Below are 27,188 nucleotides of genomic sequence, written 5' to 3' on the forward strand. Positions count from 1 at the left end.
CTTCTATTATTTTACTGGCGGCTGTGGGATAGGGATGCACCCTTCTATTATAATCCTGGCGGCTGTGGGATAGGGATGCACCCTTCTATTATAACCCTGGCGGCTGTGGGATAGGGATGCACCCTTCTATTATAATCCTGGCGGCTGTGGGATAGGGATGCACCCTTCTATTATAATCCTGGCGGCAGTGGGATAGGGATGCACCCTTCTATTATAACCCGGCGGCTGTGGGATAGGGATGCACCCTTCTATTATAATCCTGGCGGCTGTGGGATAGGGATGCACTCTTCTATTATAATCCTGGCGGCTGTGGGATAGGGATGCACCCTTCTATTATAACCCTGGCGGCTGTGGGATAGGGATGCACCCTTCTATTATAATCCTGCCGGCTCTGAGATAGGGATGCACCATTCTATTATAATCCTGGCGGCTGTGGGATAGGGATGCACCCTTCTATTATAATCCTGGCGGCTGTCGGATAGGGATGCACCCTTCTATTATATCCTGGCGGCTGTGGGATAGGGATGCACCCTTCTATTATAATCCTGGGGGCTGTGGGATAGGGATGCACCCGTCTATTATAATCCTGGCGGCTGTGGGAGAGGGATGCATCCTTCAATTATAATCCTGGGCGCTGTGGGATAGGGATGCACCCTTCTATTATAATCCTGGCGGCTGTGGGATAGGGATGCACTCTTCTATTATAATCCTGGGCGCTGTGGGATAGGGATGCACCCTTCTATTATAATCCTGGCGGCTGTGGGATAGGGATGCACCCTTCTATTATAATCCTGGGCGCTGTGGGATAGGGATGCACCCTTCTATTATAATCCTGGCGGCTGTGGGATAGGGATGCACTCTTCTATTATAATCCTGGCGGCTGGGGGATAGGGATGCAGCCTTCTATTATTTTACTGGCGGCTGTGGGATAGGGATGCACCCTTCTATTATAATCCTGGCGGCTGTGGGATAGGGATGCACCCTTCTATTATAATCCTGGCGGCTGTGGGATAGGGATGCACCCTTCTATTATAATCCTGGCGGCTGTGGGATAGGGATGCACCCTTCTATTATATTGCTGGTGGCTGTGGGATAGGGATGCACCCTTCTATTATATCCTGGCGGCTGTGGGATAGGGATGCACCCTTCTATTATAATCCTGGCGGCTGTGGGATAGGGATGCTCCCTTTTATTTTAATCCTGGCGGCTGTGGGATAGGGATGCATCCTTCTATTATAATCCTGGCGGCTGTGGGATAGGGATGCAGACTTCTATTATAACCCGGCGGCTGTGGGATAGGGATGCACCCTTCTATTATAATCCTGGCGGCTGTGGGATAGGGATGCTCCCTTTTATTTTAATCCTGGCGGCTGTGGGATAGGGATGCACCCTTCTATTATAATCCTGGCGGCTGTGGGATAGGGATGCACCCTTCTATTATAATCCCAAAGAAGGCAAAAACAAATAATGTGTTTTGTCCCCCCTCCTGTGAGGTGAAGCCCGGCCACATTTCTCCCCATGTAGCCGGGGACTAGTGTGCTGCATGATGCCTGTTGTAGCGACTGAGTAAAAGAACACAAAATAACTGAGGGAGAAAGAAAAGGGGGTGGACTCCAAAACGACGGGCGGAGCACAACCCAAAAAGAACAAAAAGGAGAAACAAAAACTTAACAAAACGCCGTCAAATGAAAGTGTGAGAATCGGGGTCAGTCCGGCAGCCCAACCCCTGCGGGGCCCACCGAGCCCGGAAAGCTTCGAGTGCGCCCGTGGACAGCGCATGCTCCCGCTCCAGGGACACCCGACCGCCAACCAGGCCGCGGAAGAGGGGCAGACAGCCGGGCCGGACGGCCCCCTCGGTCGCCCGCTACCTGGGCCTAGAAATGGGAACTTTGGCCCGGCCCAGGAGCAGGTTCACGGGGAGGTCCTCCGCCTTCCCCGCCCCCTCCGCACCGGATGTCCGTAGATCAGGAGCGTGGGGCTGAAGTGCAAAGAAAACCTCAACAACAACGTTGCCAAGAAATCAAAGCGGGAGAGCAGCCGAGGACAGACAACATGGACAAGTTCCACGGTCCCCACCAGGCCGCAAAAGAGGCAGGTCTGTGGGGAGGCCGAGAAGTGATAGACTCTGTGATTGGACGGCACTGCCGTGTGCAGCACCCTCCGCCCCAGGTCCCCCAGTTTTATGGGGAGGACACCTCCGTAGAGGCCCCCCAGCAGGGACCTCCGCTGCCGGACGCCAAGGCGTGTCGGGACGGCGGCGAGGTAAAGGCGGTGGAAGGTGTGCAGCAGCAGGCCGGACAGGAAACCCCTCCACGCAGTGCCGAGAGGCTCGGAGGGTATTTCCATCAGGCGGCTGCGGCTGTGGGGCGCCGGCGCCCGGCGGGTGCACCGGGCCTGGGACCAATGTGGAATTCCGTCCGAGCAGGGGTTCGCTCACACGGGATGCCAACCTCACAACCAGGCCGCCTCTAGCACCAGTGTGCCCGCGGGGCCGAGCACGGCCGTTTTGAGTCCTTGGATGGCACTGGCCGGACGCCGGACAGATACCGTCCCGCGCTCAGCCAGCTCGTGGGGTGTCAGCCAGCCCGGCCCTCCGCCCCCCAGCCCTTCCCACGGCACCCACAGCCCGGCCCTTCGCCACCCAGCCCTTCCCACGGCACCCACAGCCCTCCGCTCCGCCACCCAGCCCTTCCCACGGCATCCACAGCCCTCCGCCACCCAGCCCTTCCCACGGCATCCACAGCCCGGCCCTCCGCCACCCAGCCCTTCGCACGGCACCCACAGCCCGGCCCTCCGCCACCCAGCCCTTCCCACGGCATCCACAGCCCGGTCCTCCCCCACCCAGCCCTTCCCACGGCACCCACAGCCCAGCCCTCCGCCACCCGGCCCTTCCCACGGCATCCACAGCCCGGCCCTCCGCCACCCAGCCCTTCCCACGGCACCCATAGCCCTCCGCTCCGCCAGCCACCCGAATGGATATTGGCGGAGGTGCGGATTCCTGAGCAGCGGCTCCCTTACGACAGCCGCCACTCCTGACGGGGGAGAGCGGCGGCGCGTGGCGACCGTGTTCCAGACTTTGAGGAGGTCCTCGTACAAGACGGGCAGCGCCAACAGAGAGTTCCGAAGACCCTGCTGGTCAATGAATAGGAGCTGCACGTCGTAGTTCCGGCCGAGCACCTGGGGGAAGAAATCGGTCGCCAGGGCCCCACCGTGGAGGAGGCTCAGCGTACAGGTAACGCTGCAGAGTCTGAGGGTGGAAAGTGGCAGTCTGGGTGCGGAGGCACACCAGCGCCTGACCGCCCTCCGCAATCGGGAGACTCCAGACCTCCGCAGCGACCCCGTGCAGTCGATTGTCCCAGAGGAACCGAAGCTGGGCTCTCTGGATGGTGGGACAAAGCCAGGGGGAGGAGTCAGTGACCAGCCGGGACCACAGCATGGAGGCGATCAGATGGTTTATGACGAGAACTCGACCCCTGTGGGACAGCTCTCGGAGCCGTCCTGTCCAGCGTCCCAGGCCAGCGGTGACCTTGGTCTCCAGCTCCTGCCCGTTCGCCGGCCAGGCTCCCTCTGCCGGGCAAAGATGGACTCCCAGGTACAGGCTGTTGGTCCGACTCCAGCTGAAGGGCCCGAGCTCCTCGGGGAGGGGGTCCACCTGCCACGGACCGACCAGGAGTCCGGAACATTTAGCCCAGTTAATCCGTGGGGAAGACGCGGCGGAGTAGACAGCTTGGCTCTCTCGCATCCTCCGCAGGTCCCCGGGGTCAGTGAACATGAGGAACACGGCATCAGCGTCCGCCGAGAGGACCACCCCCCCGTCCGGCTCGCGCAGAACCAGCCCCGTTAACCTCCTCCGCAGGAGGCACAGGAAAGGCTCCACGCAGAGGGAATAATGTTGACCGGACAGGGGGCAGCCCTGACGCACTCCTCTCCCAAAGCGAAGGGGCGCCGTCAGGGACCCGTTAACCTTAATCAGACTCTCCGAGGCGGCGGACAGTAACCGGATACGGGCGACAAAATACCACCCAAACCCGACAGCTCGCAGAGTCCCGAGCAAATACCCGTTCCCCACCCTGTCGAACGCCTTCTCCTGGTCAAGAGACAGGGAGGCGCTCGACATACCAGTCCTCTGGGTAAAATGAATAATGTCCCGGGCCAGGTGGATATTGTCATAGATTGTGCGGTCCGGGACTGTGTAGGACTGGTCAGGGTGGATCATGTGGTCCCGCACGGGGCCAAGGAGTAAACACAGCACATTGCACATATTTTATAGTCCGTGCTGAGGAGGGAGACCGGTCGCCAGTTCTTAAGTCGGCGGATATCCCCCTTCTTGGGCAGCCGCGCAATGACAGACCTGCGCCACGAAAGGGGCATCTCCTCTGTCGCGAAACATTCCCCCAGTATACCCGCGTAGTCGCTCCCCAGGACGTCCCAGCACGCTCTGAAGAACTCCACGGTCAGCCCGTCCAGCCCTGGGGATTTGCCCCGTGAGAGGCATTCCGGGGCGCCGGTCACCTCTTGGAGGTTGATGTCATTATCGAGCTTCCCGGCGCCCTCCGGGCCCACCTGCGGCAGGTCCTCCCACAGAACTCAGCAAGCGTCCTCGCTGGACGGACCCGGAGAGAAGAGGTCGGAGTAGAAATCCCTGATCAGGGTCCTGACCCCCTCCGGATCCGAGACGAGGGACCCGTCGTCGGCCAGCAGCGTAGAAACCTGCCGACGGGCCCCGCGTCCTCTTTCCAGCGAGTAGAAGAAGCGGGAGCCGCGGTCCATGTCCGTTAGGAGACGGATCCGAGACCTCACGTACACGCCGCGGGACCCGGCCAGTTGCAGGTCCCGCAGTGCGCCCCTCTTATCCCTGTACACCAGCCCCAGGGCGGGGCCTCATCGGGCTGAGCGAGACGCGACTCCAGGTAGTGGAGTTCCCCAGCCAGGTTGATGATCGTGGAGTTCCGCACCGCCGTAGACCCCTTCGTGTACCCCTGACAGAAGGCACGGATCTGGGCCTTGCCCACATCCCACCGTCGCCTCAAGGAGGGGAAGCCACCCCGCTTCCTTCTCCAGCCGGCCCAGAAACGGCAGAACGTGTCCAGGAACCGCTCGTCCTCCAGCAGCAGGTTGTTAAAGTGCCAGTACGCGGACCGTGTCTGAGCGCGGGACGGGGCGAGACCCGCCCACACCAGGTGGTGATCCGAGCTCGGCACCTGCTCCATGGAGGCCGTCGGAACGCTGCGCAAGTACGTCTTGGAAATGTAAAGACGGTCGATTCTGGACACTCTGAACGGGGGCCGCACAGAGGTGCGCACCCGCAATTCAGGGTGGAGAGTCCGCCAGACATCCACCAAGTCAAAGGACCTAACCAGGTCCCCCAGCTTCACCACCGCCCCCGGGCTGCGCTGGACTCCGCCACGGTCCTTGTCCCGGAGGATGCAATCACAATCCCCTCCGAGGACGATGCACTCGCCCACCGGGATGGTGCCTAGAAGAGTGGACTCCTTTTGGAAGAACGTCGCCTGCTGCGGTCCGGCCACGGGAGCGGATACATTTACAAAGTGAATCACCACTGCCCCGTCCCGGGCCTTAAGTTGCAGCAGACGGCCTGGCACCGGCTCCTTGACCCCCCCCAAGATCTCCGGCTGAAAATGTGGAGCCAACAAGATAGCCACCCCGCCCGAATGTGGTGCCACGTGACCCATGAAGACTCCTCCTTGCCCCTCCAGGGTCCACTGAGCTTCGTCACCCGGATGGCGCGGGTTTCCTGCAGGATGCACACCCCGCACTTTTCGTCCCGGAGGATAGACAAGAACTGGAAACGGTGCTGAGCGTTGCTGCTGCCGTTGGTGTTTAGGCTGGCTATGGTTAACTATGTGTCAGTAGTATTGTCTATCCGTCACCAATATCTTCAGTGCTCAGAGGGAGGTTCAACGCCCCTTCCACTCCCTCAGGAGTCCCACAAGGAACTGATCAGCTTGGCGCTGCTCCTCCTGGTCTTGATCGAACTCCCGGGCCTCTCTGGCATAGGCGCGGGCGGAGCCTAGGAGCAGCCCCAGATTTCCCCAGCTGCCCGGGGCCAGCCGCACACAGTCTGGGTGACCGTGATGTTTACCCAGAAATGTTTGGAGTTCTCCTGAGTGGATGAGGGGAGACTCAGTGCTGGGTGTGAGTGTGCCCTCTGCCTCGCTGCAGAGAGCGTCTAAATCCTCCTCCTCACCCGCCACCGAGCCGCCTTCCTCCTCCGAACGGCCACCACCTGAACTCGAGTCCCCCACCACATGGAGTGTGGGCGGTACGGGCCCACAGGCTAACCCTAGGCCGGGTAGACCCCAACCCAAGGGTCGTCCTCAGGCAGATCCCTCGCAGGCCGCTGGCGTTGGTTTTCTTATTCTGTGCGCAGGGCTGGGTGTCAGGGAGATGGGAATCAGCACGGGAGACCCCCACCCCCCTCACTCGGGGAGGGGGCAGCGAGACCCAACCCCCTCACCCGGGGAGAGGGCTGAGAGACCCACCCCCCTCACCCGGGGAGGGGGCAGCAAGACCCACCCTCCTCACCCGGGGTGGGGGCAGCAAGACCCAACCCCCTCACCCGGGGAGAGGGCAGAGAGACCCACCCCCCTCACCCGGGGAGGGGGCAGCAAGACCCAGCCACCCTCACCCGGGGAGGGGGCAGCAAGACCCACCCACCCTCACACGTGGAGGGGGCAGCGAGACCCACCCCCCTCACCCGGGGAGGGGGCACAGAGAACCCGCCTCACCGGGGGAGGGGGCAGCAAGAGACCCCTCACCCGGGGTGGGGGCAGCGAGACCCAACCCCCTCACCCGGGCAGAGGGCAGAGAGACCCACCCCCCTCACCCGGGGAGGGGGCAGCGAGACGCACCCCCCTCACCCAGGGAGGGGGAAGCAAAATCCACCCGCCTCACCCGGGGAGGGGGCACAGAGAACCCGCCTCACCGGGGGAGGGGGCAGCAAGAGACCCCTCACCGGGGAGAGGGCAGAGAGACCCACCCACCTCACCCTGGGAGGGGGCAGCAAGACCGACCCCCCCCTCACCTGGGGAGGGAGCAATGAGACCCACCTCCTCACCCGGGGAGGGGACAGCGAGATCCACCCCCCTCATACGGGGAGGGGGCAGCGAAATCACCCCCTTCTCCCGGGATGGCGGCAGCGAGACCAACCCACCTCACCCGGGGAGGGGGCAGCAAGCCCCATCCCCCTCACCCGGGGAGGGGGCAGCGTGACCCCCAGTAGGCTGGGATGGGGGAGGAGGAGCTGAGTGGGGAGGGAGGGCGGGACGTTTGATAGAACAACACGTTCTGCGGTGGCCTCCCGCGGCTCCACCGCCACGTGTGTCCCGTCCACCGTGAGCCCCCTTTCCAGGGCCCGGTGGGCCGCCTGCTCGGCCCGCAGGAAGAACACGGCCTTGCCGTACATCCGCGAGGCGGCTACGATGGCCGAGGGGCCGACAACCCCGGCCATCGCACGGGCGCACTCCTCAATGGTCATGGTAGGGTGGGCATAGCACTTCACCCCCAGCTGCCGCGTGAGCAGGCGGGAGGGCGAGGGCGCCGCGGAGGCAGCGGAGGGACGGGAGGCTGCCGCCCCGCATAATGCCTTGGCCGCCCTGCCCCCAGCAGGGTGGAGGATGCCCCCGAGGTGCTGGCCATGCCCACCCCTGCTACACCCGGCCGTGTAAAAAGGCAACGGACAGGGGAGGTGGGGAGGTGGCAACCTAAATGCAGGGGCCACAAGGGAAGGCGCCGCAGGGCAATAGCAGAGCGGGGCAGCGTTCTTCAGCCCTGGAGGGGCCTAAAGTAATGTCCAAATCTGCCCCACACCCGCCGCAGTTGGTAAAGCGGGCGGACCACAGTCTTCAGCTCTGCCGGAGCCCAAAACAAAGTCTTTCGCTGCAGCCCCTGGTGGTCCCAGGCCCACGTCAGGCAGAGGGGTGGGAGGACAGGAACCTGGGCCTGCAGCCTCAGGAGGTCCCACTCCCCACCTCAGGCAGAGGGGTGGGAGGACAGGAGGCTGGGCCTGCAGCCCTGGATGGTCCCACTCCCACCTCAGGCAGAGGGGTGGGGGGACAGGAGGCTGGGCCTGCAGCCCTGGATTGTCCCACTCCCACCTCAGGAAGAGGGGTGGGAGGACAGGAGGCTGGGCCTGCAGCCCTGGATGGCCACTCCCATCAGGCAGAGGGGAGGGAGGACAGGAGGCTGGGCTTGCAGAACTGGATGTTCCCACTCCCACCTCAGGCAGAGGGGTGGGAGGACAGGAGGCTGGGCCTGCAGCCCTGGATGGTCCCACCCCCACCTCAGGCAGAGGGCAGGGAGGACAGGAGGCTGGGCCTGCAGCAATGGATTGTCCCACTCCCACCTCAGGCAGAGGGGTGGGAGGACAGGAGGCTGGGCCTGCAGCCCTGGATGGTCCCACTCCCACCTCAGGCAGAGGGGTGGGTGGACAGGAAGCTTGGCCTGCAGCCCTGGATGGTCCCACTCCCACCTCAGGCAGAGGGGTGGGAGGACAGGAGGCCGGGCCTGCAGCCCCAGGTGGTTGGTCCCACTCCCACCTCAGGCAGAGGGGTGGGAGGACAGGAGGCCTGGACTGCAGCCACAGGTGGTCCCACCCACCTCAGGCAGATGGGAGGGAGGAGAGGAGACTGGGCCTGCAGCCCTGGATGTTCCCACTCCCACCTCAGGCAGAGGGGTGGGAGGACAGGAGGCTAGGCCTGCAGCTCTGGATTGTCCCACTCCCACGTCAGGCAGAGGGGTGGGAGGACAGGAAACTGGGCCTGCAGCCCTGGATGGTCCCACTCCCACCTCAGGCAGAGGGGTGGGAGGACAGGAGGCCGGGCCTGCAGCCCAGGTGGTCCCACTCCCACCTCAGGCAGAGGGGTGGGAGGACAGGAGGCCTGGCCTGCAGCCACAGGTGGTCCCACTCCCAACTCAGGCAGAGGGGAGGGAGGAGAGGACACTGGGCCTGCAGACCTGGATGTTCCCACTCCCACCTCAGGCAGAGGGGTGGGAGGACAGGAGGCTAGGCCTGCAGCTCTGGATTGTCCTACTCCAACGTCAGGCAGAGGGGTGGGAGGACAGGAGGCTGGGCCTGCAGCCCTGGATGGTCCCAATCCCACCTCAGGCAAAGGGGTGGGAGAACAGGAGGCTGGGCCTGCAGCCCTGGATGGTCCAACTCCCACCCCAGGCAGAGGGGAGGGAGGAGAGGAGACTGGGCCTACAGCCCTGGATGGTCCCACACCCACCTCAGGCAGACGGATGGGAGGACAGGAGGCTGGGCGAGGAGCCCTAGGTGGTCCCACTCCCACCACACAAGCAGGGGCAGTTTGGATCTGGGAACCACTTCCTCACACCACCAACAGCTCTTGCTTCAAGCTCTGTCACTTCAAACGGTATTGCGCCGCGCAGTGTGGCGCACCACCCCCCCCCCCCGCGATTCTCCGGCCCGGATGGGCCGCAGTCCCGCCGCTAAAATGCCTGTCTCGCCGGCGGAAATTAAACCACCTACCTTACCAGCGGGACAAGGCGGCGCGGGCGGGCTCCGGGGTCCTGGGGTGGACGCGGGGCGATCTGGCCCCAGGGGGTGCCCCCACGATGGGCCTGTGACGCGGAGGCACTCATTTCCTTCTGCCTTCGCCGTGGTCCCCACCAGGGCGGAGGCAGAAGAGACTCTCTCCACTACGCATGCACGGGAATGCCGTCAGCGGCCGCTGACGCTCCCGCGCATGCGCCGCCAGAGATGTCATTTACGCGCCAGCTGGCGGGGCAGAAATTCGTCCGCCGCCGACCTAGCCCCTCAAGGTTGGGGCTCAGCCCCCAAAGATGCGGAGCATTCCGCACCTTTGTGGCGGCGCGATGTCCGACTGATTTGCGCCATTTTGGGCGCTAGTTGGCGGACATCGCGCCGATACCGGAGAATTTCACCCCAGATGTCCATCAGACTCAGATCTATCCTCAGTGAGCTGTGAGCAAACTCCAGTCCTAGTCTCTGACACGTGTGGAATGTCTGCCTCTGCGGACAGCTCACTATTGACATGTAAATGACTGACAAGAGATACCAATCTCCTTACTGTTGATAAATGACACAGCAATGGATCCAGCAAGCTGCTGTCTGTACACAATCCTCCCACGGGGACCACATTTCTGTATAACAGAATTGAAGCATAAGTTAAAATTCTATTGGGGAATTATTAGAAACAGTATTGGTTGGGATCTCCTCAGAGATCTGAGTGCAGACATACCCACTGGCTTTCTCTCATGAATGTTTTCAGCCTGTCCGCTGTGATTGTTTACTAAAGATGTGTCTTCACAGGAGAGACCAGAGGCATTTGTCCTGTCTGTGGTTATGTTAATTCAGGGGACCGCAACAGATCTAGCAATGTCCTGTCCTTACTTCAGTATTGATGTTAATATTTATAACCCCCTGAATTTCTGACTAGTTTGGGATGTCTATTCTCTCTGTCTCCCAATGAGAGTTTTCGATACAATGAGTAAAGACCGGCAAGAAACCCCAGGACGTTGCTGTCTTGGGAGTCTTTGATGGGGACAATCTGATTCTGTTGCTCACAGACAGATTTCTTCAGTCAGCTGCTCTATAAATTTGGATTCAATTTGATTTTTCCCACTGGGAGACGTGAAGTTTATTCCTGAATATTCACAGGGTCATCGCCAAACATCATTTTATTCACCTGAGGAAGGAGCAGCGCTCCGAAAGCTAGTGACATCGAAACAAGCCTGTTGGACTTTAACCTGGTGTTGTAAGACTTCGTACTGTGCTCACCCCAGTCCAACGCCGGCATCTCCACATCATTTTATTAGACAGGGAGGATCAATGGGGGTTTTCACTGAAATCTTCTGATGTCAATTTCTGAGATTAGAATGTATATTGAAACAATTTAGATTAAATTAAAACGGTCAGTATGATAACCCCAACTGTTTTCTGTTCACGATCCTCTCTCACCTTGTTTTTAATTTGGGGAATTCTGCAGGCAGTTTGTGCACAGGAAGACCCCAAAAATGGGGAACTTTCAAAATTAAGTTCCGACTCTCTGAAGATCGATTTCTATCTCTCTTTCTACTCGAAGGTGTACAAACTGACAGCAGGAAGATTGATTGCACAGTAAGATTCCACAATCAGAAATGTGATCAGAATGTAAAATTCCCCACAGGGCTATGGGAAGAGTGGGATTAGTTTGGGGATTGACACAGGGATGTGGGGAGAGTGGGATTAGTACTGGGGATTGACACTGGGTTGTGGGGAGAGTGGGAATAGTTTGGGGATTGACACTGGGCTGTGGGGAGAGTGGGATTAGTTTGGGGATTGACGCTGGGCTGTGGGGAGAGTGGGAATAGTTTGGGGATTGACACTGGGCTGTGGGGAGAGTGGGATTAGTTTGGGGATTGACACAGGGCTATGGGGAGAGAGTGGGACAGTGGGATTAGTTTAGGTATAGATACAGGGCTATGGGGAGAGAGTGGGACAGTGGGATTAGTTTGGGGATTGATACAGGGCTATGGGGAGAGAGTGGGACAGTGGGATTAGTTTAGGGATAGATCCAGGGCTATGGGGAGTGAGTGGGGCAGTGGGATTAGATTGTGGATTGATACAGGGCTATGGGGAGAGAGTGTGACAGTGGGATTAGTTTAGGGATAGATACAGGGCTATGGGGAGGGAGCGGGCCACTGGGATTAGATTGGGATTGAAAAGGGGCAATAGGGAAAGGGCGGAGCAGTGGGATTAGTTTGGTGCTTCATACAGGGCTATGGGGAGAGAGTGGGGCAGTGGGATCAGTTTGGGGATTGATACAGGGCAAAGGGGCGAGAGCCGGGCAATTTGATTAGTTTAGGGATTGATACAGGGCTATGGGGAGAGAGCGGGACAATGGGATTTGTTTGGGGATTGATACAGGGCTATGGGGAGAAAGTGGGGCAGTGGGATTAGTTTGGGGATTGATACAGGGCTATTGGGAGAGAGGGGGGCATTGGGATTAGTTTGCGGATTGATACAGGGCTATGGAGAGAGAGTGGGGCAATGGGATTAGTTTGGGGATTGATACATGGCTATGGGGAGAGAGTGGGGCAGTGGGATTAGTTTGGGATTGATACATGGCTATGGGAGAGAGTGGCGCAGTGGGATTAGTTCAGTGATTGATACATGGCTATGGCGAGAGAGAGGGGCAATGGGATCAGTTTGGGGAGTGATACATGGCTATGGGGAGAGAGGGGCAATGGGTTTAGTTTGGTGATTGATACAGGGCTATGGGGAGAGGACGAGGCACTGGGATTAGTTTGGGATTGATACAGGGCTATGAGAATAGAGTGGGGCAGTGGCATTAGTTTGGCATTGATACAATGCTATGCGGAGAGGACGGGGCAGTGCGATTAGTTTGGGATTGATGCAGGGCTATGGGAAGATAGTGGGGAAGTGGAATTAGTTTGGGATTGATACAGGGCTGTGAGGGTAGAGTGGGGCAGTGGGATTAGTTTGGGATTAATACAGGGTTGTGAGAATAGAGCGGGACAGTTGGATTAGTTTGGGTTGATACAGAGCTATGGGGAGAAGACGGCGCAGTGGGATTAGTTTGTATTAATCCAGGGTTATGTGGAGGGAGTGGGTCAGTGGGATAAGTTTGTATTGATCCAGGATTATGTGGAGGGAGTGGGTCAGTGGGATAAGTTTGGATTGACACATGGTTTTGGGGACATACTGGGGCAGTAGGATATGTTTCAATTGACACAAATAGATTTTGGAAGTGCCACAAATATTGTCAAATGTAGTACGTGGGTCCCTCAATGTTTCAATCTTGCTCAGAGACTGTCATCCTACAGGGACAACATTTCTGTTTAATAGGACTGATGGACAAGTTAAAATAGTTCCGTTTCAAAGTTTAAAATAACCAGTCATTTTTCTGTGCAGCTTTCGGAATCTGTCAGTGGAATTTACTTCATACAGGCAAGTGTGAACAAATGTATGGGGAACTGATTAGAAGTTTTGATGGAGATATTCCTGCATTATAGAAATGTGTGAGATCTATTTAGGGTTGGGAAATGGATTGATGATCAAAGGATGCAGTTGTTTGTTAACTACATTAGACTGAGAGCCTTGAAGATTCACAACTTCCATGTGCTGTGAGAAAGGATTGATTAACCAAGGCCGAATATTCAAATGCTTCAGACAAGTGAAAAAGCTACAGGAACATTGCATACACAGACAGAGACAAGCAGACACCTGTAATCGGAGGTTAAACTTCATGTTTGAATGTGAAGGGCTGAAATAAACAAGAGTCCACCCTGGGATTCTGTGCAATTTAAGTTCTGTTTTTCCAAAAAATAAAAATAACTATCTGCAATGAAAAATTCCTTGGACAGGACAGAGGGATTTTGACTCTGTATTTAACCCCAGACAGTATTTGGGTTGTGAATGTTTGATGGACAGTGTAGATGAAGCTTTACTCTGAAACACTGGAATTCAGTCTCGGGGTGATTTAATCAAAATGCTTCAGAGTAATAATTGATATTGTACATCTCGTGTGTTTCTCAGTGTCAGCTCTGAAACGTGTACAGCACAATCGCATCCTGTTTCTGTGTGTCTCTCTCTCTCTGAAATTAGCTGGTCCATTTCCTAAATTACAACCTTTCAAAAGGGCTCCATTGCCTGTGAAACAGTTTGTGATACCCAAAGGTTATGAAAAGTGCTTTAGAAACATCTGTCCCCAAGCTGCTGAGAGGATGTTCAGAGTCAGTGTGTGACTTGGGTCACACACAGGCCAGATACACCTCTCCAAGTTAAAGGTGGAGAATGGATCTCGCTCCATTTGAAAGATGTATTGACACAGTCTGTCTGAGTTTGAGTATCTGTTTTTCTGTACACGTGTGTGTGTTGGGGAGGATAGGCGTTTATGTGTGGCATTCTTTACGCTGCACTGTAAGTTACACGGTAGCACAGTGGGTAGCACTGTGGCTTCACAGCTCCAGGGTCCCAGGTTCGAATCCCGGATTGGGTCACAGTCTGTGCGGAGTCTGCACGTTCTCCCCTTGTCCGCGTGGGTTTCCTCCGGGCGCTCTGGTTTCCCCGCTGACGTCCCGAAAGACGTGCTGTTTGGTGAATTGGACATTATGTATCCTCCCTCAGTGTACCCGAACAGGCGCCAGAGCTTGGCGACTAGTGACTTTTCTCAGTAACTTCACTGCAGTGTGTGACTGTGTGTGTGTCTCTGTGTGTGTATCTGTGTGTTCAGGTGTATCTCAGATTGTCTTTGTTTAGTACTGATTGAAGATAATGAGATAGAAAGTTTGATAGAACGTTTGGCAGCATTGTAGGTGTAAACAATACTGACAGCGACAGTGTGAACCATGAAGAGGGCGCCATACCTGGGCCCACTCCCCTACCCCGTCGCTGTCACCCCACCTAACCTGAACTTCTTTAGATACTGTGGGCAATTTTGATTTATCTTGGCCAACCACATAACCTGCACGTCTTTGGACGTTGGGAGGAAAGCGGAGACCCGGAGGAAACCCACGCAGACACGGGGAGAACGTGCAGACTCGTCACAGACAGTGACCTAAGCCGGGAATCGAACCTGGGACCCTGTAGCTGTGAGGCAGCAGTGCTAACCACTGTTCAATCCCGGGTCTGAGTCACTGTCCGTGTGGAGTTTGCACATTCTCCCCGTGTTTACGTGGGTTTCACCCCCACAACCCAAAGATGTGCAGGGCAGGTGGACTGGCCACACTAAATTGCCCCTTAATTGGAAAAACTGAACTGGGCAATCTTTTTATTGGCATTTCCACAATTCTGTGCATTGCGGCTTGTTTACATTTATCAGAGAGTGAAAAGGCTTTCTCTTACGTTTCTTTAGTTACAAACTGTTGCCGTTCAGCTCGGCGTGTCTGACCCCCCCCCCCCCGCCCCCCTCAGCTCATCCCCAACCCCCCTTTCCCTAATCCTTCCCCTCTCTCCCCCGCAGACCCTCCGTGATGCCCTTCCTGGCCGACCTGGTGTGTGACCCCCCTGCTCCTTGTTTACCCCCTTACACCCCCTTTCTTTTCTCCCTCCATCGGTTTCCGCCGTGTTCTTTCAGTGGAATGGGGGGGTCCCCCCTCTCCATCCCTCTCGGTGGGGGGCGGTCCCCCTTCCATCTCTCTCGGTGGGGGGGGGTGGTTACCTCCTCTCCATCTCTCTCTGTGGGGGGGGGGGGTTCACCCCTCTACATCTCTATCGGTGGGGGGGTCCCCCTTCTCCATCTCTCTCGGTGGGGGGTACCCCCTCTCCATCTCTCTCGTTGGGGGGATTCCCCCTCTCCATCTCTCTCGGTGGGGGGGGGGGGGTTCCCCCTCTCCATCTCTCTCGGTGGGGGGGGGGGGTTCCCCCTCTCCATCTCTCTCGGTGGGTGGGGAGGGGTTCCCCCTCTCCATCTCTCTCGGTGGGGGGTCCCCCCTCTCCATCTCTCTAGGTGGAGGGGAGGGGCTCCCCCTCTCCATCTCTCTCGGTGGGGGGCGTGTCCCCCTCTCCATCCCTCTCGGTGGGGGGGGGGTCCCCCCTCTCCATCTCTCTCTGTGGGGGGGGTTCCCCCGCTCCATCTCTCTCGTTGGAGGGTTCCCCCTCCCCATCTATCTCATAGAACATGGAACATAGAACATAGAACATTACAGCGCAGTACAGGCCCTTCGGCCCTCGATGTTGCGCTGAACTGTGAAACCACTCTAAAGCCTATCTACACTATTCCGTTATCGTCCATATGTCTATCGAATGACCGATTGAATGCCCTTCGTGTTGGCGAGTCCACTACTGTTGCAGGCAGGGCATTCCACACCCTTACTACTCTCTGAGTAAAGAACCTACCTCTGACATCTGTCTTATATATATCTCCCCTCAATTTAAAGCTATGTCCCCTCGTGCTAGACATCAGCATCCGAGGAAAAAGGCTCTCACTGTCCACCCTATCCAATCCTCTGATCATCTTGTATACCTCAATTAAATCACCTCTTAACCTTCTTCTCTCTCACGAAAACAGCCTCAAGTCCGTCAGCCTTTCCTCATAAGATCGTCCCACCATACCAGGCAACATTCTGGAAAATCTCCTCTGCACCCTTTCCAATGCTTCCACATCCTTCCTATAATGCGATGACCGGAACTGTACGCAATACTCCAAATTCGGCCGCACCAGAGTTTTGTACAGCTGCAATATGACCTCATGGCTCCGAAACTCAGTCCCTCTACCAATAAAAGCTAACACACCATACGCCTTCTTAACAACCCTCTCAACCTGATTGGCAACTTTCAGGGATCTATGTACATGGCCACTGAGATCTCTCTGCTCATCCACAGTGCCAAGAATCTTACCATTAGCCCAGTACTCTGTCTTCCTGTTATTCCTTCAAAAATGAATCACCTCACACTTTTCTCCATTATACTCCATTTGCCACCTCTCAGCCCAGCTCTGCAGCTTATTTATGTCCCTCCGTAACTTGTAACATCCTTCCGCACTGTCCACAACTCCACCGACTTTAGTGTAATCTGCAAATTTACTCACCCATCCTTCTACGCCCTGCTCCAGGTCATTTATAAAAATGACAAACAGCAGTGGCCCCAAAACAGATCCTTGTGGTACACCACTAATAACTGGACTCCAGTCTGAACATTTCCCACCAACCACCACCCTTTTTCTTCTTCCAGCTAGCCAATTTCTGATCCAAACTGCTAAATCACCCTGAATCCCATGCCTCTGTATTTTCTGCAGTAGCCTACCGTGGGAACCTTATCAAACGCTTTACTGAAATCCATATACACCACATCAACTGCTTTACCTTCATCCACCTGTTTGGTCACCTTCTCAAAGAACGCAATAAGGTTTGTGAGGCACGACCTACCCTTCGCAAAACCGTGTTGACTATCTCTAATCAAATTATTCCTTTCCAGATGATTATACATCCTATCTCTTATAAACCTTTCCAAGATATTGCCCACAACAGAAGTAAGGCTCACTGGTCTATAGTTACGGAGGTTATTTATCTCGACTCCCCTTCTTGAACAAGGGGACAACATTTGCTATCCTCCAGTCTTCTGGCACTATTCCTGTAGACAAAGATGACTTAAAGATCAAAGCCAAAGGCTCAGCATTCTCCTCCCTAGAGTCCCAGAGAATCCTAGGATAAATCCCATCCGGCCCAGGGGACTTATCTATTTTCACACTTTCCAGAATTGCTAACACCTCCTCCTTATGAACGTCAAGCCCTTCTAGTCTAGTAGCCTGAATCTCAGTATTCTCCTCGACAACATTGTCTTTTTCCTGTGTGAATACTGACTAAAAATATTCATTTGGCACCTCTCCTATCTCCTCGGACTCCAAGCACAACTTCCCACAACTGTCCTTGAATGGCCCTATACTTACCCGAGTCATTCGTTTATTCCTGACATATCTATAGAAAGCTCTAGGGTTATCCTTGATCCTACCTGCCAAGTACTTCACATGTCCCCTCCTGGCTCTTCTTAGTTCTCTCTTTAGGTCCTTCCTTGCTAACTTGTAACTCTCGAGCGCCCCAACTGAACTTTCATGTCTTACCTTTACATAAGCCATGGCAGCACGGTAGCATTGTGGATAGCGCAATTGCTTCACAGCTCCAGGGTCCCATGTTCGATTCCGACTTGGGTCACTGTCTGTGCGGAGTCTGCACACCCTCCCCATGTGTGCGTGGGTTTCCTCCGGGTGCTCCGGTTACCTCCCACAGTCCAAAGTGTGCAGGTCAGGTAGATTGGCCATGATAAATTGCCCTTAGTGTCCAAAATTGCCCTGAATGTCCAAAATTGCCCTTCGTGTTGGGTGTTGTTACTGTGTTATGGGGATAGGGTGGAGGTGTTGATCTTGGGTAGGGTGCTCTTTGCTAGAGCCAGTGCAGATTCGATGGGCCGAATAGCCTCCTTCTGCACTGTAAATTCTATGATAAGCCTCCTTCTTCCCCTTGACAAGTGTTTCGACTCGTGCTTTAGTAAACCTAAGTTCACTTGCTCGACCACTTCCTCCCTGCCTGACAGGTACATAATGATCAAGGACACGCAGTAGCTGTTCCTTGAACAAGCTCCACATTTCCATTGTGCCTATCCCCTGCAGCTTTCCTCTCCTTCTCGGTGCTCCCCACCTCTCCATCTCTCTCGGTGGGGGGTCCCCCCTCTTCATCTCTCTCGGTAGGGGCGGGGTTCCCCCCTCTCCATCTCTCTCTGTGGGGAGTGGTTCCCCCTCTCCATCTCACTCGGTGGGGGGGGGGGGGATTCCCCCCTCTCCATCTCTCTCGGTGGTGGTGGATTCCCCCTTCTCCATCTCACTTGGAAGGGGGGAGTCCCCTCGGTGGGTGGGGGTCCCCTTCTTCATCTCTCGCGGTGGGGGGGATCCTCCCTCTCGATCTATCTCGGTGGGGGGGGGGGCGGTTGCCCCTCTCCGTCTCTGCGTCTCTCCGTCTCTCTCTCTGCGAATCTGTCAAAACAAAATCCACAATCAGCAGTCGGCCATTTTATGTCAGTTCACGGCGGCCATATTATGTCAGTTCGCGGTGGCCATTTTATGTCAGTTCACAGTGGCCATTTTATGTCACTTCATTGTGGCCATTTTATGTCAGTTCACGGTGGCCATTTTAAGTCACTTCACGGTGGCCATTTTATGTCAGATTACGGTGGCCATTTTATGTCAGTTCACGGTGGCCATTTTATGAATGTTCACGGTGGCCATTTTATGTCAGTTCACGGCGGCCATTTTATGTCAGTTCACGGTGGCCATTTTATGTCAGTTCACGGTGGCCATTTTATGTCAGTTCACGGAGGCCATTTTATGTCAGTTCATGGTGGCCATTTTATGTCAGTTCACGGTGGCCATTTTATATCAGTTCACGGTGGCCATTTTATGGCAGTTCACGGTGGCCATTTTATATCAGTTGGTGGCCATTTTATGTCAGTTCACGGTGGCCATTTTATATCAGTTCACGGTGGCCATTTTACGTCAGCTCACGGCAGCCATTATATGTCAGTTCACGGTGGCCATTTTATGTCAGTTCACGGTGGCCATTTTATATCAGTTCACGGTGGCCATTTTACGTCAGTTCACGGCAGCCATTTTATGTCAGTTCACGGCGGCCATTTTATGTCAGCTCACGGATCGACCCTGTGTCCTCAGCGCAGCAGGCAGCAGTGCTAACCACTGTGCCACGTGCCACCCACATTGAGACATTTCTGACAGTTGTACACGTTGTTGTAAAATACATTGAAGGAAAGAGTCATATTAAAACAGTGGTTTGTTGGGATATGTGGAAGGGCTGACGGATCTGGATGACCTTGTACACCAGTCAGTGAAAGTGGAGAGGGGCGAGCAACAAGCAGTTAAAAAGTCCAATGATATATTGGCGTTCATTGCAAGAGGGATTTGAGTTCAGAATTGGGGATGTCTTACTGCAGTTATACTGGGCCTTGGTGAGACCACACCAGGAGTACTGTGCACATTTCTGTGTCCATACTAAGAAAGGATATAGTTGCCAGAGAGGGAGTGCAGCGGATGGTCAAACGGCTGATAGTGAGGTTACCAGACTGTCCTGCAAGAAAACGGTGCTGCCCCCACAGCCAACACTGCCAGTGCACCACCCCCCCCCACAGCCAGCACGGCCAGTGCTCCCACCCCACATCCAGCACTGTCAGTGCTCCCACCCCACAGCCCGCACTGTCAGTGCTCCCACCACACAGCCAGCACTGTCAGTGCTCCCACCACAAAACCAGCATTGTCAGTGCTCCCCCTACACAGCCAGCACTGTCAGTGCTCCCCCACACAGCCAGCACTGTCAGTGTTCTCCCACACAGCCAGCACTGTCGGTGCTCCCCTCACACAGACAGCACTGTCAGAGCTCCCACCACACAGCCAGCACTGTCAGTGCTCCCCCACACAGCCAGCACTGCCAGTGCTCCCACCAGACAGCCAGCACTGTCAGTGCTCCCCACAGCCAGCACTGTCAGTGCTCCCCCCACACAGCCAGCACTGTCAGTGCTCCCCCACACAGCAAGCACTGTCAGTTCTCCACCACAGAGCCAGCACTGTCAGTGCTACCACCACACATCCAGCACTGTCAGTGCTCCCACCACACAGCCAGCACGGTCAGTGCTCCCCCACACAGTCAGCACTGTCAGTGCTCCCCACACAGCCAGCACTGTCAGTGCTCCCCCACACAGCCAGCACTGTCAGTGCTCCCAACACACAGCCAGCACTGTCAGGGCTCCCACCACACAGCAAGCACTGTTAGTGCTCCCCCAAGCAGCCAGCACTGTCAGAGCTCCCAACACACAGCCAGCACCGTCAGTGCTCCCACCACACAGCCAGCACTGTCAGTGCTCTCAACAGACAGCCAGCACTGTCAGTGCTCCCCCACACAGCCAGCACTGCCAGTGCTCCCCGACACAGCCAGCACTGTCAGTGCTCCCCCACACAGCCAGCACTGTCAGTGCTCCCCAACAGCCAGCACTGCCAGGGTACCCCACAGCCAACACTGTCAGTGCTCCACCACAGACAATGCTGCCAGTGCTCCCCACAGAGCCTGCACTGTCAGTTCTCCCACCACACAGCCATCACTGCCAGTGCTCCCTCACACAGCCAGCACTGTCAGTGCTCCCCCCACACAACCGGCACTGTCAGTGCTCCCCCACACAGCCAGCACTGTCAGTGCTCCCGCCTACACAGCCAGCACTATCAGTGCTCCCACCACACAGCCAGCACTGTCAGTGCTCCCCCACACAGCCAGCACTGTCAGTGCTCCCCACACAGCCAACACTGTCAGTGCTCCCCCACACAGCCAGCACTGCCAGTGCTCCCCCACACCGCCAGCACTGTCAATGCTCCCACCACACATCCAGCACTGTCTGTGCTCCCCAACACAGCCAGCACTGTCAGTGCTCCCACCACACAGCCAGCACTGTCATTGCTCCCACCACACAGCCAGCACTGTCAGTGCTCCCCCACACAGCCAGCACTGTCAGTGTTCCCACCATACAGCCAGCACTGTCAGTGCTCCCACCACACAGCCAGCACTGTCAGTGCTCTCAACAGACAGCCAGCACTGTCAGTGCTCCCCCACACAGCCAGCACTGCCAGTGCTCCCCACACAGCCAGCACTGTCAGTGCTCCCCCACACAGCCAGCACTGTCAGTGTTCCCACCATACAGCCAGCACTGTCAGTGCTCCCCACCAGCCAGCACTGCCAGTGGTCCCCACAGCCAACACTGTCAGTGCTCCACCACAGCCAATGCTGCCAGTGCTCCCCATAGAGTCTGCACTGTCAGTTCTCCCCCCACACAGCCAGCACTGTCAGTGCTCCCACCACACAGCCATCACTGTCAGTGCTCCCCCGACACAGCCAGCACTGTCAGTGCTCCCACCACACAGCCAGCACTGTCAGTGCTCCCACCACACAGCAAGCACTGTCAGTGCACCCCCACACAGCCAGCACTGTCAGTGCTCCCAACAAACAGCCAGCACTGTCAGTGCTCCACTCCCCAAACAGCCAGCACTGTCAGTGCTCCCCACACAGCCAGCACTGCCAGTGCTCCTCCCACACAGCCAGCACAGCCAGTGCTCCCCCCACACAGCCAGCACTGTCAGTGCTCCCCACAGCCAACACTGTCAGTGCTCCTCCACAGCCAATGCTGCAAGTGCCCCCCACACAGCCAGCACTGTCAGTTCTCCCACCACACAGCCAGCACTGCCAGTGCTCCCTCACACAGCCAGCACTGTCAGTGCTCCCCCACACAACCGGCACTGTCAGTGCTCCCAACACACAGCCAGTACTGTCAGTGCTCCCCCCACACAGCCAGCACTGTCAGTGCTCCCACCACACAGCCAGCACTGTCAGTGCTCCCCACACAGCCAGCACTGTCAGTGCTCCCCCACAGAGCCAGCACTGTCAGTGCTCCCACCACACAGCCAACACTGTCAGTGCTCCCACCACACAGCCAGCACTGTCAGTGCTCCCCCACACAGCCCGCACTGTCAGTGCTCCCCTCACACAGCCAGCACTGCCAGTGCTCCCCCACACCGCCAGCACTGTCAATGCTCCCACCACACATCCAGCACTGTCAGTGCTCTCCACACAGCCAGCACTGTCAGTGCCCCCACCACACATCCAGCACTGTCAGTGTTCCCCCACACAGCCAGCACAGTCAGTGCTCCCACCACACAGCCAGCACTGTCAGTGCTCCCCCACACGACCAGCACTGTCAGTGCTCCCACCACACAGCCAGCACTGTCAGTGCTCCCACCACAAAACCAGCATTGTCAGTGCTCCCCCACACAGCCAGCACTGTCCGTGCTCCCCCACGCAGACAGCACTGTCAGTGCTCCCCTCACACAGCCAGCACTGCCAGTGCTCCCCCACACAGCCAGCACTGTCAGAGCTCCCACCACAGAGCCAGCACTGTCAGTGCTCCCCCACCAGCCAGCACTGCCAGTGGTCCCCACAGCCAACACTGTCAGTGCTCCACCACAGCCAATGCTGCCAGTGCTCCCCAGAGAGTCTGCACTGTCAGTTCTCCCACCACACAGCCAGCACTGTCAGTGCTCCCACCACACAGCCATCACTGTCAGTGCTCCCCCGACACAGCCAGCACTGTCAGTGCTCCCACCACACAGCCAGCACTGTCAGTGCTCCCACCACACAACAAGCACTGTCAGTGCTCCCCCACACAGCCGGCACTGTCAGTGCTCCCAACACACAGCCAGCACTGTCAGTGCTCCCACCACACAGCCAGCACTGTCAGTGCTCCCACCCCACAGCCAGCACTGTCAGTGCTCCCCGCACACAGCCAGCACTGTCAGTGCTCCCCCACACAGCCAGCACAGCCAGTGCTCCCCCCACACAGCCAGCACTGTCAGTGCTCCCCACAGCCAACACTGTCAGTGCTCCACCACAGCCAATGCTGCCAGTGCTCCCCACAGAGCCTTCACTGTCAGTTCTCCCACCACACAGCCAGCACTGCCAGTGCTCCCCCACACAACCGGCACTGTCAGTGCTTGCAACACACAGCCAGCACTGTCATTGCTCCCCCCACACAGCCAGCACTGTCAGTGCTCCCACCACACAGCCAGCACTGTCAGTGCTCCCCACACAGCCAGCACTGTCAGTTCTCCCACCACACAGCCAGCACTGACAGTGCTCCCCCACACAGCCCGCACTGTCAGTGCTCCCCTCACACAGCCAGCACTGCCAGTGCTCCCCCACACCGCCAGCACTGTCAATGCTCCCACCACACATCCAGCACTGTCAGTGCTCTCCACACAGCCAGCACTGTCAGTGCCCCCACCACACATCCAGCACTGTCAGTGCTCCCCCACACTGCCAGCACTGTCAGTGCTCCCACCACACAGCCAGCACTGTCAGTGCTCCCCCACACGGCCAGCACTGTCAGTGCTCCCACCACACAGCCAGCACTGTCAGTGCTCCCACCACAAAACCAGCATTGTCAGTGCTCACCCACACAGCCAGCACTGTCCGTGCTCCCCCACACAGACAGCACTGTCAGTGTTCCCCCACACAGCAAGCACTGTCAGTGCTCCCCTCACACAGCCAGCACTGCCAGTGCCCCCCCACACAGCCAGCACTGTCAGAGCTCACACCACAGAGCCAGCACTGTCAGTGCTCCCCCACACAGCCAGCACTATCAGTGCTCCCACCACACAGCCAGCACTGTCAGTGCTCCCACCACACAGCAAGCACTGTTAGTGCTCCCCAAGCAGCCAGCACTGTCAGAGCTCCCAACACACAGCCAGCACTGTCAGTGCTCCCACCACACAGCCAGCACTGTCAGTGCTCTCAACAGACAGCCAGCCCTGCCAGTGCTTCCCCACACAGCCAGCACTGTCAGTGCTCCCAAAACACAGCCAGCACTGTCAGTGCTCCACCCCCCAAACAGCCAGCACTGTCAGTGCTCCCCCACACAGCCAGCACTGCCAGTGCTCCCCAACACAGCCAGCACTGTCAGTGCTCCCCCACACAGCCAGCACTGTCAGTGCTCCCCAACAGCCAGCACTGCCAGGGTACCCCACAGCCAACACTGTCAGTGCTCCACCACAGCCAATGCTGCCAGTGCTCCCCACAGAGCCTGCACTGTCAGTTCTCCCACCACACAGCCAGCACTGGCAGTGCCCCCTCACACAGCCAGCACTGTCAATGCTCCCCCCACACAACCGGCACTGTCAGTGCTCCCCCACACAGCCAGCACTGTCAGTGCTCCCGCCTACACAGCCAGCACTATCAGTGCTCCCACCACACAGCCAGCACTGTCAGTGCTCCCCCACACAGCCAGCACTGTCAGTGCTCCCCACACAGCCAACACTGTCAGTGCTCCCCCACACAGCCAGCACTGCCAGTGCTCCCCCACACCGCCAGCACTGTCAATGCTCCCACCACACATCCAGCACTGTCTGTGCTCCCCAACACAGCCAGCACTGTCAGTGCTCCCACCACACAGCCTGCACTGTCATTGCTCCCACCACACAGCCAGCACTGTCAGTGCTCCCCCACACAGCCAGCACTGTCAGTGTTCCCACCATACAGCCAGCACTGTCAGTGCTCCCCACCAGCCAGCACTGCCAGTGGTCCCCACAGCCAACACTGTCAGTGCTCCACAACAGCCAATGCTGCCAGTGCTCCCCATAGAGTCTGCACTGTCAGTTCTCCCCCCACACAGCCAGCACTGTCAGTGCTCCCACCACACAGCCATCACTGTCAGTGCTCCCCCGACACAGCCAGCACTGTCAGTGCTCCCACCACACAGCCAGCACTGTCAGTGCTCCCACCACACAGCCAGCACTGTCAGTGCTCCCCCACACAGCCAGTACTGTCAGTGCTCCCAACAAACAGCCAGCACTGTCAGTGCTCCACTCCCCAAACAGCCAGCACTGTCAGTGCTCCCCACACAGCCAGCACTGCCAGTGCTCCCCACACACAGCCAGCACAGCCAGTGCTCCCCCACACAGCCAGCACTGTTAGTGCTCCCCACAGCCAACACTGTCAGTGCTCCACCACAGCCAATGCTGCCAGTGCTCCCCACAGAGCCTGCACTGTCAGTTCTCCCACCACACAGCCAGCACTGCCAGTGCTCCCTCACACAGCCAGCACTGTCAGTGCTCCCTCCACACAACCGGCACTGTCAGTGCTCCCAACACACAGCCAGCACTGTCAGTGCTCCCACCACACAGCCAGCACTGTCAGTGCTCCCCCACACAGCCCGCACTGTTAGTGCTCCCCTCACACAGCCAGCACTGCCAGTGCTCCCCCACACCGCCAGCACTGTCAATGCTCCCACCACACATCCAGCACTGTCAGTGCTCTCCACACAGCCAGCACTGTCAGTGCCCCCACCTCACATCCAGCACTGTCAGTGTTCCCCCACACAGCCAGCACAGTCAGTGCTCCCACCACACAGCCAGCACTGTCAGTGCTCCCCCACACGGCCAGCACTGTCAGTGCTCCCACCACGCAGCCAGCACTGTCAGTGCTCCCACCACAAAACCAGCATTGTCAGTGCTCCCCCACACAGCCAGCACTGTCCGTGCTCCCCCACGCAGAAAGCACTGTCAGTGTTCCCCCACACAGCAAGCACTGTCAGTGCTCCCCTCACACAGCCAGCACTGCCAGTGCTCCCCACACAGCCAGCACTGTCAGAGCTCCCACCACAGAGCCAGCACTGTCAGTGCTCCCCCACCAGCCAGCACTGCCAGTGGTCCCCACAGCCAACACTGTCAGTGCTCCACCACAGCCAATGCTGCCAGTGCTCCCCACAGAGTCTGCACTGTCAGTTCTCCCCCCACACAGCCAGCACTGTCAGTGCTCCCACCACACAGCCATCACTGTCAGTGCTCCCCCGACACAGCCAGCACTGTCAGTGCTCCCACCACACAGCCAGCACTGTCAGTACTCCCACCACACAGCAAGCACTGTCAGTGCTCCCCCACACAGCCGGCACTGTCAGTGCTCCCAACACACAGCCAGCACCTTCAGTGCTCCACTCCCCAAACAGCCAGCACTGTCAGTGCTCCCCACACAGCCAGCACTGCCAGTGCTCCCCCACACAGCCAGCACAGCCAGTGGTCCCCCCACACAGCCAGCACTGTCAGTGCTCCCCACAGCCAACACTGTCAGTGCTCCACCACAGCCAATGCTGCCAGTGCTCCCCACAGAGCCTGCACTGTCAGTTCTCCCACCACACAGCCAGCACTGCCAGTGCTCCCTCACACAGCCAGCACTGTCAGTGCTCCCTCACACAGCCAGCACTGTCAGTGCTCCCCCACACAACCGGCACTGTCAGTGCTCCCAACACACAGCCAGCACTGTCATTGCTCCCCCACACAGCCAGCACTGTCAGTGCTCCCACCACACAGCCAGCACTGTCAGTGCTCCCCACACAGCCAGCACTGTCAGTGCTCCCCCACAGAGCCAGCACTGTCAGTTCTCCCACCACACAGCCAGCACTGTCAGTGCTCCCCACACAGCCAGCACTGTCAGTGCTCCCCCCACACAACCGGCACTGTCAGTGCTTCCACCACACAGCCAACACTGTCAGTGCTCCCACCACACAGCCAGCACTGTCAGTGCTCCCCCACACAGCCCGCACTGTCAGTGCTCCCCTCACACAGCCAGCACTGCCAGTGCTCCCCCACACTGCCAGCACTGTCAATGCTCCCACCACACATCCAGCACTGTCAGTGCTCTCCACACAGCCAGCACTGTCAGTGCCCCCACCACACATCCAGCACTGTCAGTGCTCCCCCACACAGCCAGCACTGTCAGTGCTCCCACCACACAGCCAGCACTGTCAGTGCTCCCCCACACGGCCAGCACTGTCAGTGCTCCCACCACACAGCCAGCACTGTCAGTGCTCCCACCACAAAACCAGCATTGTCAGTGCTCCCCCACACAGCCAGCACTGTCCGTGCTCCCCCACACAGACAGCACTGTCAGTGTTCCCCCACACAGCAAGCACTGTCAGTGCTCCCCTCACACAGCCAGCACTGCCAGTGCTCCCCCACACAGCCAGCACTGTCAGAGCTCCCACCACAGAGCCAGCACTGTCAGTGCTCCCCCACACAGCCAGCACTGTCAGTGCTCCCACCACACAGCCAGCACTGTCAGTGCTCCCACACACAGCCAGCACTGCCAGTGCTCCC

Source organism: Scyliorhinus torazame, chromosome 20 (assembly GCF_047496885.1).
Source record: "Scyliorhinus torazame isolate Kashiwa2021f chromosome 20, sScyTor2.1, whole genome shotgun sequence".
Lineage (NCBI taxonomy): Eukaryota > Metazoa > Chordata > Chondrichthyes > Carcharhiniformes > Scyliorhinidae > Scyliorhinus > Scyliorhinus torazame.